General features: G+C 41.9%; 1 long non-coding RNA gene across 1 annotated transcript; it reads left to right on the top strand.

Moving 5' to 3' along the window:
• The first annotated feature begins 15239 nt into the window (after positions 1-15239).
• Positions 15240-19048, top strand: LOC143832371 (uncharacterized). Its single transcript, XR_013229221.1, has 2 exons — positions 15240-16727; positions 17454-19048. It is a non-coding gene; the product is annotated as an uncharacterized LOC143832371 (long non-coding RNA).
• Positions 19049-20158: the final 1110 nt, after the last annotated feature.

The following is a 20158-nucleotide window of genomic DNA, read 5'->3' as shown; positions in this document are numbered from 1 at the left end:
TGGATGCGAGGCCGGCCCCCTGGACTGCCTACGACACTTGCTCGCAGCTCTGATGACTGCCGCCACTCCCGGCGAGCCTACGCTAGGTGTGTCTCGCCGCAACATTGCCCCACTCCCAAGCCGCCAGGCTGCAGCCCCACCAAGCATGCCTGGACGCTGAACCAGCCGAAAACACTGGCCGGTCTTCAGAATCCAATCAGAGAGCTCATTCACTGGAGCCCTCCAAAAGATGATGCAACATGCTCCTGGCTCCTGCCTCCCATCTAGTTACTGAACATGGCATTCTGGCATCAAGCCTTGAAAGAGATACAGCTAGTATCTATGAGAAAGGATACTTACAAACATTGGGAAGCTAAAGCAGACCCACTGTTATTTGTATCAACCTTTGGTGAAATTAGAGGGTTTTGCCTCACAGGAACTGTTGTTGCATGAAGTACCTATATGATGTAGAGCTTGCATGTTGGATAGGAAGGTAGAAATGTACAATTCCCATCAACCCCAATAGGAAGTCATGCTAGGGAAACATGGAAAACGGGGTTGCACTTACCTGTAACCGTTGTTCATTGAGGTCTTGTGTGCAGACACACATTGGGACTGCGCAAGCGCAGGCCTGCCTCAGAACATGTCTTTCAAGCTTTAAACCGGTAGGGGGCGTGCGGTTTCTTGCTGGAACGCACATGTGACCCCCTCATACCTCAGTTCTGACCCGCCACTGAGAGCTTAGGCCAGAACCTCACAGCCAAGACCAAAGGACACGACTCATAGTGGGGACAGCGGGTGGGAATGTATGTCTGCACACAAGACCTCAATGAATAACAGTTACAGGTAAGTGCAACCCATTTTCATTGTCCGTCTTGATGTGCAGCCCCACACTGGGACCCTCACAAGCTTTACCTGAAGGATGGCGGGATGAGCCCTTATGAAAACAATGACTGCAAGACCGCTCTGCCAAATTCAGAATCCCTCCTGTCTTAGAGGTCGATGGCATAATGCTTCATTAACGTCTCCTCCCTTGCCCAGGTAGCTGCTCGACAGATGTCCGCCTTAGGAATTCTCTGGTGGAACGCAGCTGAAGAGCCCAAGGCCTGCAGGAAGTGGGCCTGCACATTAAGAGGGCAAGGGGTGTTTGCAGCCAAATAAGCCAAGACCATCCACCTAGCCAGTGTATTGGCAGATGCTTTATTACTCTTATTGGGTCCCCAATAGTAGACAAATAAAGCTTGTGACTTCCTGAAGCTCTTTGTCCTGTCTAAATAATATAACAAGGCCCTCCTGACATCTAAGGTATTGAGGGACCTTTGGGAGGTTAGACTGGGAAAAAAGCTGGGCATGGTGATATGTTGTTCCAGGTGGAAATTAGAAGCGACCTTGGTGAGAAACTGCGAGCCAGGTTGTAAGATGACCTTGCCAGGAAAAATTTGGAAAAAGGGTGGGTCTACCCTAAGTGCCTCACTCACTTGCATTGCTGGACTGATGGCAAGTAAGAATACTGTTTTCATGGAGAACAGGCCCAAAGGGACCGTCCCCAGAGGCTCAAAGGGAGGGCGCATCAGAGCAGCCAGAACCAATGAAAGGGACCACTGAGGGGTAATCTTAGGAGAAGGGGGAAACAGGTTTGTAACCCCCTTAATGAAACGCTGGGAGAGCTTATGAGAGAACAGGGATTGGTATGGCTAAAGATGTCATCCTGACGGGATTGCAGTGCAATCACTGGAGCCTGACAGGGGTCAATTGTGGAAGCAATTGGCAGAAAAGAGGAAGGGTACGCAAACCCCACCTCATTTTTTCTACCCAGTGAGCTCTTGGGGCCATCTCCAATCCTTTAGGGAGTTTATCTGTCAACGTTTCAGGACAAGAGGACGACCACCATATTCTTTCTTGGACTATTTTTCTTTCTTTCTCTCTCTCTTAAAAGAAACTGTTTCAACCGTCTTCTACGATTTATTTACTGCAAGTTAATGCAGTGGACTGGGTGGAGGACAGCATCTGGCAGCCTCAACGAAAGCCATTAATCAATGCACCTATAAACAACAGCAAGTAATCAGCTTTTCGCCTCTCTCTTTCCCTCCCCCTCTTTCCCTCCCCCTCTCTCTGCCTGAGTAGCCACCTTGATTTGGAGCAGGCTAATTTTCTTAATCAGAAGAGAACTTAGATTAACTAGCAATAGCTTCTACATCAGTATTTTGGTTTCTGGAGATAAGAGCCATGATTGGGTAGATCTCATGAGAACTCTGATCCAGGACGAGACTATTGGCTTCACTGACTTCAAAACGTCATTTATTAGTGCCAGAAAATTCTGATATGCAACCAGCTCTTAAAGGACACCTTTTTTGGCTATACTAAATTCAACTTGCTGAAAGTGCTTTAGTTCTGAACTGCCCTGTTTTTAATCTCCGTGCTGTTTTTTGGTCTTCTGTTTTTTGTTTTGTTTTTTCATTCTACACTGAAGAATGTCGGAGGACTAAACAGACTTTCACTTTTGCCTAGGACTGTATAGGACCTCTCCTGGCTATTTGCAATATTGTCTGAGCTTGGCTGCTGACTTATAAGCCTAAAACATGTCTCTGTTAAAAAGAATGGCCCATCTAATAGAGAAACAAACCCAAGATTTGAAAGCATTTACAGAAGGTTTGCTTAAGAATATTTTCAAGGAGATCCAAGACGGCAAGGAAGAAATTTTTAACAGGATTGATAGACCAATAACAATGGTTGATGACAGCACTAAACAAGGTTGGAAATCATCAGCAGAAGAGAAATCTGAAATTTTGGAGATGGAAAAGGGGATGTTGGAGCCTCGCAGAAAACATAACTTCCCAGATAAGGACACCCTTTTAAAAAAGGCATACAGCTATTTTAAAGCACAAGAATCAACCGAAAGATATATGGATCTGTTTTGAAAGTAATCGATTTAAAGGAGCTTCTCAGGAAAAAAATTGTACTGATACATTTTGGATCGGAGTCCAGGGGGTGCAACTGCCTCAAGATTCATCGATAAATATTCTGCGGGAACAACTGCACTTTCTATGCTGAAGTCTAACTGGACAGAACATAAGTCTACGGGAACAACAAGGTGCAGTAAGCCTCAATATGACACCCACTTAAGAAGACTGGGGAAGGGAAAGGAGAAGCAAAACGAAGGGGAACAAGATGTTTGAAATCTTTTCTTTATTCTTCTTCTGTACACTTTTAAGGCAATATAATTGTAAGTGCTGGAAATGTCATGATAAAGTGGGCTTCTTTTCCCTTTTTTTTTTCTTTATTAGTGTATTGTTATAGGGCCAAAGTTCATACTGTTCTACAAGAAATGTTCAATGTTAAGTATTTAATTCAAACCTGAAAATATGGTGTTGAATATCTGTCAGGAAGGCTCTTCGACTGTGTTAAGTATAAATGTTTTATAGGTGGTATGTGACACCAAAAGTGATTGCTAAAATTGCTAAAAACTATGTTAACAAATGTTGGAAATGTGGTGACAAAGTAGGTTTCTTTTTTTAAATGTGGTAGAAATGTGAAAAAGTTTATAAGTTTTGGGCAAAAGTTCATACCATTGTGTAGTTAATGTGGGGTCTTAGATTTCCTATGTAAGCTGAATCTATGTTATTAAGTATATCTCCGCAGTGCCTCCCAGCCCAAACTCAAAGCTTAACTAAAAGGGGACACTTAATGGAGGGGGTTTAAGTGTAAAAAATGAAGACTATATTTTATTGTTCTTTGTATTAACAACTTATACTATTTGTCTTATTTCTATATTTCTATCTTTATGAAAATAAAAATATATATATTAAAAAGAGAGAACAGGGATTTACCCTGAATCTCCTCATGAAATGCAGACAGTGCTGTCAGGTGTGTCCGGATGGATGAAACCAACAATCCATCCTTTGAAAGGCTCAAAAGATATTCAAAGACCTGCGGGAGAGGACAGGAAAGGGGGCAGAGTTATCTACCTGCACACCAGCTCTTGAATCTGGACCACTTTAAATTATAAGTGTACCTCGTAGAGGCACACCTGGAATGTAACAATACGTCCTCCTGGGAGAAGGAACTCATATCCACTGGAGCCTCCAGGCTGTAAGATGTAGCTCTCTAGGTCGAACATTGGTGGAGAGAGGAAGGACAGAAGGTCCAGACTGCAGGGAAAGGGAAAGGGGATATTCTGCCCTGCCGAGAGCTCTAAGAGAGTCGGGTACCAGACCTGACGTGGCCACTCTGGGGCAACTAGAATCATCAAAGTGTGATCCTCCCGCACCTTGTGAAACACTCTGGGAAGTAGAGGCAGTGGGAAAGGCATAGAACAGAGTTCCTGTCCAATGGAACTGGAAGGCATCCCCCATGGAACAGAGGCCTATCCCTTGTGGAGCAGTAGCACTGGCACTTGGTTGACCTCTGCAATACAAAGAGGTTGACTGTCGGGAATCCCCATCGCTCCAGAACTGGTGCTAGAAAGGCATAATTCAAGGACCAGTCATAAGGTGGAACAAACAACCTGCTTAGGGCATCCGCTTGGACATTCAACACTCCTGCAATGTGAATGGCCCTGAACTCTATGCCCAGCCTGATGGCTGCTTCCCAGATCCTCATTGCCTCTCAACAGAGGTGCCGGGGAGGACACTCCTCCTTGTTTGTTGAGATAAAACATGCAGGAGGTGTTGTCTGTCTGGATCAACACTCTCTTGCCCTGCAATATGTTTGCGAAACCTGTTAAGGCCAAATACACAACATGCAACTCTAAAAAGCTGATATGCAACTCTTGCTCACTAAGTGACCACATGCCCTGGATGGATCTATTCAGGCAGTGAGCCCCCCAACCCACCAGAGAAGCATCAGTGGTAAGAGTTACGTCAGGGCTCTAATCACCAAAGGGCCAATCATTCAGTTATGGGAAAATTACCACACCCTGTGTACGTAAATGTGACACCACCACTTAGTGAATACTCTCGGTGCAGTGGCTAAGCCAAAAGGCAACACTGTATATTAGAAAACCTGTGAGTCCTTGCGGAAATGCAAGAGACGCCTATGCGATTAATGGATAGAAATGTGGAAATAGGCATCTTTAAGATCTAAGATCACAAACCAATCCCCAGGAGATAAAAATTCCATGACAGATGGCAGGGAAACCATATGGAAATGTTGAACCACCAGAAAGTTATTTAACTGCCTCAAATCCAAAATGGGGTGAGAGCCACAATCTTTCTTGTCAACCAGAAAAAATCTGGGAAAGAATCCAGACTGTGCCAGGCCTCCAGGAACTTCAACTATGGAACCTTCGGCCAATAGTTCAACTACCTGGATCTCCAGTTCAGGAAGGGAATTAACAGGTGTTGTAACTCCGACAACAGTTGGTGGAATAGACCCCACAAGGTGCAGAGGATGCCCAGTGCCCACCACCTGTACCAGGCCTCCGCCATCTTGGACTCCCTTTCTTCCTGCAGCAGCGCCAGATGCTGAGAGACAAAGGCCTGAACTGGCGTCCCCATCGTGGCAGCTGCAAGAAAGAAGCAGCGGCAGCCCCAGCGGCGGTAGCCTGCGACAGCCCAGCACACACTTCCAGCTGGCCCCACAAGACCGCGACTCTTCAGTCCCGCCCCTGTTACACTTCCGCTTCTGTTGCTAGGCCGGCGAGGAAAAGGCGAGCGGGAGGCAGGGGTGGCATTAGCGGCGGCGGCTGCTGCAGCATATGGGCACGTGTTGAGTCGAGAGGGAAGAGCCTCTCTTTTGTGGGCTACAGCCTGAAAAAGTTCACAGAGCACTTCAATACAGAAAGGAGTCCTTCCAAAAACAACTTTATCTTCACCCCCATGGCCTGAAATTAAACTGCCAGATCCAGCAGAAGAGGGCAAGCAACATGGAATGCTTGTGCAGAAATGAATGAACAGATTGCTAATGGACAATATGGAAGGCTATTTCAGTGGTTCATTTTGCCAGCAGACAATGGAAAGTTACCAACGAAGACTTGATTTTAATTGAAGGTCACATAGAAGCTGAATCTGGAGACAGAATCCGAATGGAGAAAGTATTGCTGGTTGGTGCAGAAGACTTCACTCTCCTTGGGAGGCCACTTCTAAGGAAAGGAAGTAAATTCCAACTTATAACCTCTCTTGACTATTGTTAGGACCCAAGAGTCAGTGGTTATGGACTCCCATGCAGGAAGAAACTTGGCGAGACAGTTGCCAAAGACCACAGGGGCCTGGGGATGTAATCGTCAGAAGGCGTTGCTGGGGCTCATGCTGGGAGAACTGCTGCTGCTGTTTCTGGTGAGGGTTCTGTTGTCTTCTCGGATAGGATGGGTACGAAGGAAACGAACGGGAAGGATATGGTTGCTGAATCTGGTGGTGGAACTGGAACTGGGGTGCCCAGAAATGTTGGAAAGTGGACGGTCTAGGTTGGAAAGAAGGTGGAGGCGAGAAGGAGTTCAAAGATCTACCAGTCTGACAGCTCTGCTTCATCAAGAAAATCTAAACCCTATTTTTATATGTTTTATACATATTTTATGCCAATAAAAGGTGACTGACTGACTGACTGACTGACTGACTGACTGACTGACTGACTGACTGACTGACTGACTGAAGAAAATCAGTACAATTCATACTGACTGAAAAACAAAACAATGTGGATGACTTCAGATTCTTTGGACTGGAAAGTTTAAAATTGGGCGTGTCTGATACAATGGATATAAAAAGAAGTCTTCATCAAAAAGAGACTTTTAAAATTTTTAGTTTGGATACAATAACCCCAAAAGGTCTGAATTCCAACATGGACTTTACTTGTTTTCTATAAAAAGAATATATATGTATGAATGTTGTCCGCTGACTTGCCCTTTAATTCGCACTAATCGGCAACACCTGCACAATTAAGCGCTTGTTTAAACATGGACTGGAGATAACAGTAGCTGGGCACGTAGGAGTAAAATTGCCTCAAGATAGAGAGCTTAAAGCCGGGAGATAGGTCTTAATTTACTGTTAAATGGATTACAGGTATGTTGGCAAATGGATCTAGTTTGGTTTGTATTATTTTATACATTTCATGATATCTTGTTTATTATGAAAACATTTATTTGTAGACTCTGCAGTGGGAATCATTGAAGAAGTATTTGAAAATGGGGGAAAATATACCTAGGAGCCCGTCCCAGATATTATATGATTTATACACCAAACAAGAGTGGCTGTGAGACTTAATATTTTGGCCTGCTGATTTCATTTTTCTCTTATCTGTAATATTCGGAAATCAACGGTGCAGTTCTCATTGAACCCACCTGGAGGTTGGCTACCCTTGAGTGGGAAGTATTCCTGGAAGTTTGGAGGTGGGACTTCAAAATCGTACAATGCCTCAGAGTCCAGCCTCTAAAGTAGCCATTTTTGCCTGCAGAGCTGATCATTATAATTATAATCTAGAGATGAGCAGTAATCTAGAGACAATGGTACAGGCTTGCAGACTTCGGTGGGGGGGGGGGAGTGCGTCTCTCCGGGGCTATGGGCTTTGGCCCACCCTTAGCAGCAACTGTTTGTATTTTGGGGCACATACAGACAGACAGATGAGCATCCATCCTGTGAGTCTGGAAAGTGCAGGAAGATCTAAATAAAGACACTGTAAACAGCGAACAAGTAAATGGCTGGAGAGACATGGGAGTTGAAGTGACTTTTTTCAAGCTTGGCCTGGTAAATAAAAAACAATATTTACCAGGAAGGTCCTATGAAATCAAAGGCATAAGTGGCCCAGAACTTTAAGTGGAGTTAGCTTTACAGGAAAGTAGACAGTGAGACTTTGGGATAAACTAGGTGATCCACTTTTATAAGGCAACAACATAGACTTGCAGACAACAACACGGACTTCAATTGCCAGCAGTAGGCCTCAGGCTTTAGAAGGACAGACATCACCAGCTAAGCAACACCTGTGCTAGCCAAGGGGTGTCTGGGGCCACGTGCATTCCCTTTGAAGGGGTGCATGTGAGGAGAGAGATATTTCTCTTCAGCCTAACTGCCTGGAGATGAGCTGTACTTTCCGGGGATTCTCAGACCCCACCCGGAGGCTGGCATCCTAAACCTCAGTGGGGTACAATGCTACAGTGTCACCCTTCCATAGCAGCCATTTTTGCCTGTGGAGATGATCTTTATAGTCTGGAGATGAGCATCAATTCAAAAGATCTCCAGGACCTACCTGGAGGTTGGCTGTCCCTGGTCTGAACATATTCCTTGAAGTCTGGAAGTAGGGACTCAGAAGTGTGTAATGCCCCCGCACCCCCTGACCTATTTCAGTTCAAGAAAACACTGCCAACAGGAGGTAAGGTTGCCAGATTAGTGTAGGTTCATGTTCTGGAATTCCACACTACCTTGTTCTTAGCTGCGAAGTCGTGTCCGACCCATCGCGACCCCATGGACAATGATCCTCCAGGCCTTCCTGTCTTCTACCATTCCCCGGAGTCCATTTAAATTTGAACCAACTGCTTCAGTGACTCCATCCAGCCACCTCATTCTCTGTCATCACCTTCTTCTTTTGCACTCAATCGCTCCCAGCATTAGAAGAAGTCCTTTCTTCTCATGAGGTGGCCAAAGTATTTGAGTTTCATCTTCAGGATCTGGCCTTCTAAGGAGCAGTCAGGGCTGATCTCCTCTAGGACTGCCTGGTTTGTTCACCTTGCAGTCCAAGGGACTCGCAAGAGTCTTCTCCAGCACCAGAGTTCAAAAGCCTCAATTCTTTGACGCTCGGCCTTCCTTATGGTCCAACTTTCACAGCCATACATTGCAACTGGGAATACCATAGCCTTGACTAGAAGCACTTTTGTTGGTAGGGTGATGTCTCTGCTTTTTAGGATGGTGTCTAGATTTGCCATAGCTTTCCTCCCCAGGAGCAAGCGTCTTTTAATTTCTTTGCTGCAGTCCCCATCTGCAGTGATCTTGGAGCCCAGGAAAATAAAATCTGTCACTACCTCCATTTCTTCCCCATCTATTTGCCAGGAATTGAGAGGGCCAGATGCCATGATCTTTGTTTTCTTGATGTTGAGTTTCAAGCCAACTTTTGCAATCTCCTCCTTCACCCGCATCAACAGGCTCTTTAGTTCCTCTTTGCTTTCTACCATTAGAGTGGTATCATCTGCATATCTGAGGTTGTTGATATTTCTCCCTGCAATCTAGATCCCAATTTGTGACTTATCTAACCCCGCCTTTCTTATGATGTGCTCTGCATACAAGTTAAATAGGCAAGGTGACAGTATACAGCCTTGCGGAACTCCTTTCTCAATTTTGATCCAATCAGTGATTCCGTGCCCAGTTCTCACTGTTGCTTCTTGACCTGCATATAGGTTTCTCAAGAGACAGATAAGATGCTCTGGTATTCCCATCTCTTTAAGAACTTGCCAGTCAATAAGCTGGAAAAGGAAATCTGTGGGACTAAGGGGGAGCTTTTGGACGGAGCCCATGGTCCGGAGAGACCAGCTGATGACGTAGCTCAGCTAACAATAAATCAGACGAAACTTCAATGTCTGGAAGTTAATCAACTGGAGGGGGAGAGAGCCAGAGATGTAAAAACCCAAAGTACCTTTGAAGAACCTGGGAAAACAGATTTAAGGAAGGAAAGCACCGAAAACCTGGAAGTCTATTCAGAGCAGGAAATGATTTGGATCAGCAAAATAAAAAGAGTCTATTTAAAAGCGACAGCACCCAGGAAGCTATCAGGAGATATTCCTGTGCGACCAGAGGAAGAGATCCAGATTGATAAAGTATTCAGAGCCTACTCAAAGGCGACTGCAAGCAAGAATCAAGTAAGAGATTTCTTTGGCCCTGACAGAAGGACAATCAGAAACACTCTACTATGGAAAAAAACACAATTTCGTTTTCTGCGACCACCTGAAGGATGGGTTGAACAATGGAGTATTCTCCTGGCTTCCTGTGGGAAAGACAGCAGCAGTAACTTTTAGGACAGGACCAATATATGAAGGGAACTGACTTTATATCATCTAAGACAATAATAGAATATATCCTTATAATAGATTATACTCTCATATGTATCAACAACTACTTCGCTAAGAAAGATGGTAATAACTCCTAGATCAGGATTAATATGCAATGGGAATTGAATATGTATGTCAATATGTATGCTAAAAGAGGATGACAAACCATACTTCATAGGCATTAACAAGACGGCAGTAGTAACTCTTGGGTCAGGGCCAATTTATGAAGGAGACTGACCTAATAACATTTAAGATAATAACAGAATGTATTCTTATAACAGATCATACTCTCATATGTATTAACAATCACTTGGCTAAGAAAAATGGTAAAAACTTCTAGATTAGGAATAATATGTGATGGGAACTGAATATGTATGTTAAAAGAGATGGCAAACCATATCAGCTGGTCGCTTTTTCTTCTCAATTTCTCTGTAAATGCTTTATATAATAATGAATAATAAAATTATATTAAAAAAAAAAGAACTTGCCAGATTTTGTTGTGCTCCACACAATCAAAGGCTTTAGCATAGACAATGAAGCAGAAGTAACTGTTTTTCTGGAACTCCCTAGCTTTCTCCATGATCCAGCGTACGTTGGCAAGTTGATCTCTAGTTCCTCTGTCTCTTCAAAATCCTGCCTGTACTTCTGGAAGTTCTCGGTCCACATATAGCTGGAGCCTAGTTTGTAGGATTTTGAGCATAACTTTGCTAGTATGAGAAATGAGTGCAATGGTGTGGTAGTTTGAACATTCTGTGGCATTGCCTGTCTTTGGGATTGGAATGTAAACTGTTCTTTTCCAATCCTGTGGCCACTGTTGAGTTTTCCAAATTTGCTGGCATATTGAGTTTAGCACTTTTACGGAATCGTCTTTTAAGATTTTGAATAGTTCAACTGGAATGTTGTCACCTCCACTAGCTTTATGGTTGCTCAGACTTCTTAAGGCCCATTTGACTTCACATTCCAGGATGTCTGGCTCCAGGTCAGGGACTATCCCATCGTGGTTATCAGGGATGTTAAGCTCGCTCTTGTATAGTTCTTCTGTATAATTTTGCTACCTTTTTAAAATCTTCTCTGAGGTCCCTACCATTTTGGTCCTTTATCATACCCATCTTTGCATGAAACGTTCTCTTCATATCTCTAATTTTCTTGAAGAGATCTCTGGTCCTCCCTATTCTATTGTTTTCTTCTATTTGTTTGCACTGTTCATTTAAGAAGGCATCCTTATCTCTTCTAGCTTTTCTCTGGAATTCTGCATTCAATTGGGTGTATCTTTCTCTTTCTCCCTTGTCTTTCATTTCCCTTCTCTCCTCAGCTATTTGTAAAGCTCCCTCAGACAGCCATTTTCCTTTTATGCATTTCTTTTTCTTTGGGATGGTTTTAGTTGCTACCTCTTGTATAATGTTGCGAACATCCATCCATAGTTCTTCAGGCACTCTGTCTATCAGATCTAATTCCTTAAATCTATTTGTCACTTCTACTGTATATTCGTTAGGGTTATGAGTTAGTTCATACCTCAGTGGCCTAGTGCTTTTCCCTACTTTCTTCTATTCAAGCCTAAATTTTGCAACAAGAAGCTGATGGTCGGAACCACAATTGGCTCCTAGTCTTGTTTTTACTGACCGTATAGAACTTTTCCATCTTTGGCTGCAGAGCACATAGTCAATCTGATTTCTGTGTTGACCGTCTTGTGTTGTCTGTGTGGTGTTGTCTGTGTAGAGCTGTCTCTTGGGTTGTTGGAAAAGACTGTTTGCTATGACCATTGTATTCTCTTGACAAAATTCTACCAGCCTGTGCCCTGCTTCATTTTGTACTCCAAGACCAAACTTGCCTGTTATCCCGGTTATCTTTTGACTTCCTATTTTAGCATTCCAGTCCCCCATGATGATAAGCACATCATTTTTGGATGTTGCTTCTAGGAGGTATTGTAGGGCTTCATAGAACTGGTCAACTTCAGCAGTGGTTGGGGCATAGACCTTTATTACTGTGATGTTGAATGGTTTGCCTTGGATTTGAACTGAGATCATTCTGTCATTTTGGGAATTGTATCCCAATACTGCTTTTCCTACTCTTTTATTGATTATGAAGGCTACTCCATTTCTTCTGCAAGATTCTTGTCCACAGTAGTATACCTGATGCTCATCTGAATTAAATTCACCCATTCCTGTCCATTTGAGTTCACTGATTCCTAAAATGTTTATGTTCAGTCTTGTCATCTCTTGTTTGACCACGTCCAGCTTGCCTTGATTCATGGATCTGACGTTCCAGGTTCCTATGGAAGAAAAGTCTTTACAGCATCGGACTGTCTTTTTGACACCAGTTCCCTCCACAACTGAGCGTCCTTTGGCTTTGGCCCAGTCGCTTCATTCATTCTAGTGCTACTCGTACTAGCTGTCTGCTCATCCCCAGTAGCATACTGGACACCTTCTGACCTGAGGGGCTCATTTTCTGGCGTCATATCATTTTGTCTTTTGGAACTGTCCATTGAGTTTTCATGGCAAAGATACTGGAGTGGTTTGCCATTTCCTTCTCCAGTGGATCATCTTTTTTCAGAGCTCTCCACTATGACCTATCCGTCTTGGGTGGCCCTGCACGGCATAGCTCATAGCTTCACTGAGCTATGCAAGCCCCTTTGCTACGACAAGGCAGCAATCCTTGAAGGGGCTGTGCATAAACCAAGACTACTATGCACAGAGAGACATCCTCTTAGGGTTGTCAGTTTCAAAGTGAGGCACAACCTACACCAAACCATAAGCTAGTGCTCTCTCTACCCCACCTCCCACTCAGGGAGACTCTTATGGGGACAGGAAGGGAAGACGATTGTAAACTGCTTTGAGACACCTGAGGCCTGATGGGTGACTGTAGACCATTACCAGTTTTCACAGAGCTCTCACAGCACTACATCCCTCACAAGTTGTCTATTGTGGGGAGAGGAAGGGAAAAGGTGTTTGTAAACCACTTTGAGACACCTTTGGGTAATAAACAGCAGGGTACAAAAATCCAGCTCTTCTTCTTTTACGGGACAACAATGAAAGCACATGGGCACATAACGTTATATCAACAGTAAAAAAATGGTGACAGAAGGAGCAGGGCAAACACCTGTTTACTGTGACTAACCCATGTGGATTAGGGCAGGGGGCCATTTCGGTATCTGTGGCCTAATTCACACATGAAGGGAAATGAGGTTGAACGCAGAACTGGGAGGGTTGCCATGTAATCTCTTCCTAAGAAGAGTCTCCAATCTGATTTTCCCTTCACATATCTGAAGATATGGCTCTTGCAAGCTCATCTGTAACCACTATGCCACAATTCCTCTCCCACACTCAACTAACAGTCCAAACCACAGGTTCTTGACATCCATCTCTCCACACCCACACCTTCATTTGTCACCATGCCAGCACAACACACATATTCAACCTCATGCCCTTACAAACCAGACATCCCCTTCCCTTCCTCTTCCCAATGACATGCTCTTTCTTAATCGCTATCTTCCTTTCTACTTCCCTCTCTCTTTGTTATTTCTCCCCCTCCTCTCCTTGCTAGTGCCCATTGTATCAGCCACAACAGGCTTTAATTCTAGTATATATATATAAAAGCTCTGCAAAGTTAACAGAGCAAGTATCAAGGAAGCCCAACTAAATTAGTTCAGACACTAAGATAAAAGTTTTGATAATTTAAAACAAATAAGAGAGAATAATGAAAATTGGAGATATTTCATTTTCAGAAACATTATGTGGGAAGAAATTGACTCTATGGCTAGGAGAAAGAATAAACCAATATTTTAGAAGTCAGATACCAGTTACAAATGAGGCAAATGTCTACTGATAGTATTTCCAGTTCAGTTTGGGAGAATCATTTCCATACAGTCTTTAATATTAGAGTCTGTTTCTTCCCAAACAGATAAGACTGATTTTTTTATTTAATCCCCAATACTGTAGAGGAGATCCTCACTGAATATCAGCATTATTATCTTGGTTAGAAATGTGTCCAGTGTTGGTGTCCATTTAATATTATTGCTAAATACTATCTAGAATTGTTCCTTTATAAGCTTGATGACAGGGCCAAAGTAATATTTTGCTAAGGAACAAGAGGTGTTCAAGTTAGATTTTTCAGAGACAGAAAAGTGCTTTGTTTTAGATCATTTCTAATATTCCAGATACAAAAGGGGCTACCTGTATGGTTCCTCTGTTGGTTAAAATACTAATTTAAATTCAATTAACAAGAAATATCAATTAGGACTGTAGGCTGTGATATCCAATTAATTAAAAAAAGCAAATTATATCCATTTTTTCTTTTTAAAAATCTGCACAATTGCTCAAAACCTTAGACAAAGATTATGCCAGCAGTATGACTCCATGGTACAAATTGAATAGAAAAGCAGGTGCAATAGACAATTACTATAACCATGTGCAACAGGCAATAAGATTATTAAACTTAAACAATTCTGTATGACCTGCAAAACTGAGTGCTTCTGCCAGGCTCAAGACCAACGAGGGCCTCCTTCAGTCTGGATCTATCCCTGTCAGGCAGCCCTACTGCCCCAATCTCACAGTCTCTGACTTCTCAATTGTTGCAGTTGCTCATGTTTCTATTATTATTGGTTCTATGTACACCACCCTGAGACATCATAGTGAGGGACAGTATATACACTTGAATAAATAAGATTACTATTAACATTTTGAAAAAACAGAACCAACACTCTGGCACCAAAAATATGGTGTATAGGTGCCAGACAAATATTTCTAGGGGGGCAATTTCAAAGGTGAGTAAAACAAAATGTCTTCAGAAGATGATCTTAATTCTTGACAAGTTCATATGATAGTCCTTCAACCCATCGGTGGAGTGGTTAGGAGCTTGGTGGAATGGTTAGGAGTGGCAGCCTCTAATCTGGTGAGCCAGATTTGATTCCCCACTCCCCCACACGCAGCCAGCTGGGTGACCTTGGGCTCACCACAGCACTGATAAAGCTGTTCTGACTGAGCAGTAATCAGGGCTCTCTCAGTCTCACCTACCTCACAGGGTGTCTGTTGTGGGGAGAGAAAAGGGAAGGTAAATGTAAGCCGCTTTGAGACTCCTGTTAGAGAAAAGTGGCATATAAAAAAAACAACTCTTCTTCTTCAGCCTGTTTGAGATCTGATGAGGAGGGGCTTGCATGGGCTATCCAGGTAAGGGTATATATGATCTGCCAACAAGTTAAAGGAGGATTTATTTTCCATCCACAACAGGGTTAGAAAATTTTTACTTTTTTATATGAGCCATATGTTCTAGGGGGGGGGGTGAGACATTCAGTGGCTTCCCTGAGAAATGATTACATAAAGAATTATCAGTCTCTATATTATGATAAACCTACAATTAGTATTTTAGGAGAAAATCCCATTAAACTTATTGAAGGGTTCTTCTCATGATATAACTAGAAGAACCATTTCCAATTTACAAATTAAAGGCCAATCTGAAATTAATGGAAAATCTTAAAATCCTGAAAGGAAATATGAAGTCTGAGGTTATTATAGTTCATAGCATTCTTACAGTTCATCTCAGAACTGTTTCTAAAAACACACTAAATGTCTCCTTTGATTATCAGTTAGAAAGGATATAATATTATCTGGAACTACACATCTTTTCTTGGAAAATGCAATTGACTTAATCAGCAAACAAATATGTATTTTTAAATAGTAATGAAGCATGCAACAGAAAAGGCCAAATCTTTTGTTGCAACAAGTGTATGTCAAATAGTTAAATCTGTATAAGTTGTTTATTACTTTTTGTTATAGCTGAATCCTAAGAAACTTGTTATATTTGTATTTTTGCACTTATTATACTTCTTGTTATAAACTTGTATTTCGTTGATTTCTAAGTCCTCAGAAACTCAATAATAAAATCCAAAATCACACCACTGGAATAACTGCTAAACTGACAGGCACTGTAAGAAGTGACATTGCCCATTATGCAGAAGCTGTTTTTCATTCATGCAGCTTCCTGAAGCTGGTCCTGTTACAGTGAACCCACAGGCTTCACATACTTCTTCCATTGTCTGTACAAAAGACACAGGAGACCTTGTACTTGATGGTCCAAGTTTTACTTCCTCTCTCTGTTGCCCCTTGACAATCAGAGCAACTCTAAGAGAAACTTTAAAAGAAGAAAGCAGCAGTTCATGGATAAGTGCCCCACCCACCCATGTCAATCAAATGGCACCATAAAAAAGGGGGTGGTGGCAATATAAGGGCAGTGTCTCTGGCGAAACAAGCCTTTAGAGCAAGAAGACGAGTGAAACACAACAACTCAAGGCGTTTCCCATTCCGTATCAAAAACAGACTCTAGGGCTGAAACAAGAGCCAGGCTCCAATAAAATGGACTACATCCAAGCATTTGAGACACTTCGGACAGCTGCGGCCAGGACAAGAAGTCTCAGTACAGGGTTAAACAAGAAGTTTTTGTCTGAAATATAAGCCAGCTCTTACCTAGAACCAAGCTGAACAAGCCTCAAAGCTATGAGCACTACTGAGATTTCCCGAAAGAGCTGCCCAGAAAACTCAATGCTTGAAGAGAATCCAGTTTCAAGGCTTTGCGTCAGGCCTAACTGTGTAGAAGAATTTGAAGAAACTAAGAAGGACACCTCAAATGTTGTGGGGGTTCACGTGAGCTTGGAAAAAAGCCAGATAAGCAACTGTAGTGGAGCTCCTCTATTCAGCAAGGACACCTCAACAAGTCACAGTTCCCTGCAGTGCCACCTTGTCAGTCTAAAGCAGCAGATGGCCAGGCAGAAGGCAGAGTATGAAGCAAAAATTACAAGGTAAAAATTCATTCTATAAACTCTACAACTATCCTGTTTCAGTTTTTCTGATGGTACTGCAATTAAAAGTAAGAAGCATATTGGCTCACAAATATTAAGTATATATCTTCAGCTTGGCTACTAAAATTCTATTAAGAAAATAATATTCTCTCATATACTTTGAGTATGTAGATTACATTGGCTAGGACTTTTTAAAGGACTAATTTGCATGAGTGCATTTTGCCCACTGAAGCCGGGGATATGTACAATTAAACTACAATACAAACATGTATTAGGTGATAAAATTTAAACTCAAATGAAACAAACTGCTTGAGTAAATGCATCTTGGAGTTAGCAAGGATATAATGAGCTGGAGAAGTATTTTGTTTCACTGTTTATGTTTTCATTTACCACTCTCTCAGAATTTCTACTGCTTAGTTTGGGCTAGTGGTAAAACAGCCCTGTGGGCCGCATGCTTATTCCAAAGTGACTATGCAATAAATGGAAATGTATTTGTTTCAAAAAGTGATAGGAACTTAGCGGTCATAGATTATCCCTCTAATGCCTTTGGAGCATGAGAGAACTGTGCACACATAATTCTTTGAAGATAAGTTGCCTGTCCTATTTATATTACTTAGAGCTTAAAAGAACAATTGGAGAGTGCCATAATGTAAAATTACTGTTTCAAGATACATCCAGGAAAAGAGGGTTGCAAAGCCACCACACATTTGGTATTTTTACCCACAGCCTGGAGCAGCGGAACAAAGAACTGCAGACAGAGATTAAGGATCTGCATTCAAAACTGGGTCAGCAACGCAAGTGGTATCGTTTGGTAGAAATTAAAATGTGCAATGCAGAAAGGGCGAGGGAAGATGCAGAGGGAAGAAATGCAACGCTTCAGAAGGAAATGGAACAGTTTTTTGATACTTTTGGAGAATTAACAAATGAACTAAAAGTACCAGAGCAAAATGCTCAGAATGTATAGAAACAAACTGACCTTCATCTCAACTGAAGAAGGTCTGTTTTATGGTTGCAATACAATAGTTTTTCTTGCTTACATTTCTAAGTAAAATAATATATTGGAGAGTAGAATGTGCAATTGCTTAATTTGTATTCTTATTACAGGATTCAGAATGAGAAGAGCATTAATACAAAGATTAATATGGAAAAAGAGGGGGAATTTGGTATTAGAAGGAATTGGAACATAGTAGTACATTTTGGAAAAGGACAAGGAGATGGCATGTACTTCACAGGAAGGATAGGAAGAAAAAGATGCTATGGGGGAATGCTGTGATTTCAACAATGTTCTTGACTGAATCTCTCATTTGGAGAAACAACTCTGATACAAATAGGCTTATTAATGCCGGCTTTTTGTGCAGCAAAATATAAAGTAGATCCTGTATAACTTTTCCTGTATAATTTTTTCAGTTCTATGTAAACTGCCCTGAGCCTTTGGGAAGGGCGGTATATAAATATGAATAAATAAATCGTATGTAATAATCCAACTCTCCATACAATTACTTGCCAGGGTATTATTTCATTATATCACACTGCACATTTTTGAGCTTCAAGACAGAACAAGTTAAGGTCAAGCTACACAAAGAGGGAGGTCTGTTTTCCGCCTCTATATTGAAGTTATGGAAATTTTGACGTGTGACACACAAAGCCGCTATTATAAAAGAAAGTACTCATGGCAATTGTTTGCTGCACTTAAAGAGATGGGGATGGGGAAGAGGTCCAGATGTACTGACTTATTTGCTGTGGGATTTTTTTTACTAATTGTAAGCTGGCTGTAATAATTAAACTAAGCTCACATTTCCCAAGCAGACCAATCAAAAGGCAGAGACCTAAACAACCCTTGGGCCTTAAGGAAGCATTCCAAGGCCCAGTGCAAGAAAGGAGGTCCACAACTTTCCAGGTTGAATTGATCTGGAAAGGCAATCAACTCCCCCTCTCCCCGCCCCGACCTATTTTGCACTGAAAACTCTGGAAACTAAAACCTCTGATTTTTCACTGAGTTCACTCTCACAGTACAAAACATCACAAAAAAAGAGAAAATTATTAGACTTTGTGTGCGTGTGTGTAAAGTGCAAGTGTAAACTTCAGTTGGGTACTCAAATTATGAATCTTGGAAAAAACACAAAGATTTTTAAGGATCTAAAAGAAAATATTAGCTTTGGTTGCTGTGGAGGTTTGTAATTCCTTATAGGGTCAGAAGTACAAATTTTATGGCATTATTTTCTGAAATTAATATTTTTCATTTATAATAGAATTTGCCAGATTTCCATATTACATGCTGTAGACCTGTCACAGCTGCAGAAACTAGAGGAATTTTAAAAATATATCTGCTTCTCTCTCTCTCATTTTGTAGTTCTTTATTTTTGTGAGAAAAGGAAAAGGCTCCTAAAATTTATCTTTTGAAATATACACAATCCATCATCCATCAATGTAAACATAAATCTATTCCAAACACTGAATGTTACTATAGTGAAATGAAAGACAGGATGGAGACAGGAGATGCCTTGACAACTATGATGATAGAACAAGGTCCAGGTATCTTCATGGTTAGAAAGAAGAGGAAAAGATGCTCTTTGCTAGAACAGATAACATGCCAGCCCTTTCATGTAGTAATACCTCTTGATTGAAAGGTGGACGTGTGGTGGGTTGCAGGTGAGCACCACAAAGGTTAGGGATTATACCGTATATAGAAAATTTAAAAAAATCATTATCAGAGCTCAAAGTGTTTAAAAACCATAAAAATATCTTATTACTATTGGGCACACACAAAGCATCTCAGTGTGTACACCACTAATGCCAACAAGTTCAGACCTAACACGTTTTGATTGTATTGAGCTTCCTCAGAAGTCAATATACAGATACAGTGATACAGAAAAAAAATCCAACTTTCAACAAGGGGTAAATACCTGCAGGTGACAGAAATAATGAGAATGTTGCTGTTACCGTTATTCGATTATATAATTCAATTATAGAAATTCTAATGATAATACTTGCTTGCTTCTTTAATCTCTTATGGCTGGTTCTGGTCCTGCAATACAGCAGTATTAAAAACAAATATCTCCCCCCCTCCCCTTTACCTCTGCATGACACAGCAAACTGAAGGCTAGTGATACCTATAGGTGATGGGATCGCCTGTAATCACCTAAACTAGCGATCCCCAACCAGTGGGCTGCGGACCACATGTGGTCCGTCGACTAATTGGAGGTGGGCCGCAAAGGACGCCTCCCCCCCCCCCGGCCCTTTACTTCGTCCACGATCCGGCAGGCGCACATGGGACTATCTCATTGCAGAGAAACAAGCTCAGGGTTCCCATTGATTTGTCATTGTCATGAGTTAAAATTTCCATGAAAATAAAATGTTCCTTATGTTCATTGTTGTGGCATGTCTGTATCTTATTTTGAAGAGATGTTTAAACATTACCATAGCGACCAGAG

Source organism: Paroedura picta, chromosome 3 (genome assembly GCF_049243985.1).
Source record: "Paroedura picta isolate Pp20150507F chromosome 3, Ppicta_v3.0, whole genome shotgun sequence".
Classification (NCBI taxonomy): domain Eukaryota; kingdom Metazoa; phylum Chordata; class Lepidosauria; order Squamata; family Gekkonidae; genus Paroedura; species Paroedura picta.
Note: the sequence above shows the minus strand (reverse complement) of the source record. Positions and strands in the feature narration are given on the sequence as shown.